The 2,315-nt window shown below is 46.0% G+C and overlaps 1 pseudogene; it reads left to right on the top strand.

Moving 5' to 3' along the window:
* The first annotated feature begins 530 nt into the window (after positions 1-530).
* LOC102827500 lies at positions 531-2,082 on the top strand (annotated as a pseudogene).
* Positions 2,083-2,315: the final 233 nt, after the last annotated feature.

Below are 2,315 nucleotides of genomic sequence, written 5' to 3'. Positions count from 1 at the left end.
GAAACCCTATGTTGTTGTTGCTGTTAAGTGCCATTGAGTCGGTTCTGACTCATAATGACCCTGTATAGGATTCCCAAGGGGAAGCTGGCGGGTTTGAACTGCTGAGCTCGCAGCTAGCATTCAAAGCAGAACTCCACTGGGAAACCCTATACAGTGTCGCTATGAGTCCGAACCAACTCATTGGCACTTAACAACAATGTTTACGAAAGCAGAGTACCACAATTTCTCCAGTTGAGTTATTTGTGGGTTTGAACTGCCGATCTTTTGGTTAGCAGCCAAGTACTTAACCACTGTGCCATCAGCCTATCTTCTGGGGGTCTTTACTATACGGCCGACCACCTACAGAAGGACAGAGTCCTCCAGCCTCCTCTGCAGTCCAGAAGGAAACATCCTGGTCATACAGCAGATTCTTCAAGACACTCCAGAAGACACAGGTCCAAGACACACATCTCGTCAGCCACAGAAAGGAGTGAAGTTCTGTACATGCTATGCATGGATGAGCCTGGAACACACCATGCTGTAGAGTCTACATGTATGAGACATCAGGAATCTGCAAGTACGTAGAAACAGAAGGAAGATCAAAAGAGTGAAATTAGTCAGTCACAAAAGGAGAAATACTGCATAGGACCATTAGTGTAAAAGCTTAAGAAAAAATACCCACACTAAAAGACAAATAGAAAAATTCTTTGTTGGTTACCGGGGTGTAGGGGTGTGGCAAGGGGACGGAGGGGAAGATGGAGCACAGGGTAGGGAACAGACACACGATAGTTCAATAGTTTGGATGTTCGGGGAACAATACACAAGAAGGGGGAGGAGAATGGAAGAACAAGGCAGATGGGAGAACATTTAGGCAAGTTTGCATGGGCTAAGTGGGACAGAGGTAAATAGTGTGGTATGCTCAGCCTTGGAACAACAGGACTCTGGAATACAGGGATTGAGGTATGGTTTGAATGGGCAAAAGAAGAGAAATAATGTTTAGATGCTTGACTGTCTTATGAATCTTTGTTTCCCTTGTCTACTATTGTAAAACAGACACCTGAGTGGGAGAGAAAGGAATAGCTGGAAACATCACTATAGAAAACTTGTAAGCCCATCTTCAGCCTATAACTGATTGTAATACTTAAAAGGGGTTCTAGAACTTGCCCAGTGAAATCGGCTCCTTGCAGAGACTTTGTAGTATATAGGACTTTAGGTGGAATCCTGATCCCCATTCAAAATCTTCTTAGGTGAGAAATTTCCACTTGAAAAGACAAGCAGACCAACCTGGAGCACCTCGAAGAACAGAAGATACTTCTTGAAAGAAAGACCAGCAGGAAAAATCAAAAACAATCACAGCAGTCTGATTGACTACTACAAGAACAAGCAAGTTGTTCACCAGGGAGACGTCAAGCAAGTCCTTCCAGGGCAAACCCCTTCCAAGACTGAAACTCAAAGGGAATACATGAGCAGGCATGTAATCTTGCTGGTGACCACATTGGTCTACCAATAAGTGGAAGTAGGGGAAAAACAGCTATAAAGTTGTGAGCTAAGTCTGACCATGTTCAACAGACTCCTGTCAATGTGGATTGAGACCTGGTTGACCAGCAGTATAGCGAGACCTGGGGACTCCTGTTCTTTGGGGCCCGGAGTCAGCTGCGCCACCCCCAGTATCGCCCTCAGTACCAGCAGCGGCGGTTCCCGCCTTACCACATGGGACAGACCTTTGACCGTCGCTCTTGGGTCTTTCCCCATCCCAACAGAATGCAGGCTGGTGAGATTGGAGAGATGAAGGATGGAGTCCCAGAGGGAACACAACTTCAGGGACCAGTCCATCGAAATCCAAGTTATCGTCCAAGATACCGTAGGGGACCTCCGCGCCCATGACCTGCCCCAGCCGTTGGAGAGGCTGAAGAGAAAAAGAATCAGCAAGCAGCCAATGATCCAAACCATCCATTTGCTGGCCGTGGATACCGGCATCCATACAACTACCAATGCCGTCCCCGTCCTCCTAATGCTCCTTCACAAGATGGCAAAGAGACCAAGGCAGGTGAAGCCTCAACTGAGAACCCTGCTCTAGCCACCAAGCAGAGCAGTGCTGAGTAACACCAGGCTCCCCAGGCTCCTTCACCATCTGCAGGTGACCTAAAGAATTAATGACCATCCAAAAATATAACAATGCAAACAAAACAAACAAAAAAGCCCACAACCTTAGCATAAACACCAAAGAAACATTAAAGCAATAAAGTGGAAGACTAACCAAGATTTGAACACTAGAATGTTTATGTTATTGTTTAAGAAACAAACAACTGTAAAAGGAAACTGTCAGCAAGTTTGTC

The sequence above is a fragment of the Chrysochloris asiatica genome, unplaced genomic scaffold (genome assembly GCF_000296735.1).
Source record: "Chrysochloris asiatica unplaced genomic scaffold, ChrAsi1.0 scaffold00358, whole genome shotgun sequence".
Lineage (NCBI taxonomy): Eukaryota > Metazoa > Chordata > Mammalia > Afrosoricida > Chrysochloridae > Chrysochloris > Chrysochloris asiatica.
The sequence above is the reverse complement of the archived record's forward strand: the minus strand, read 5'-3'. Positions and strand labels throughout refer to the sequence as shown.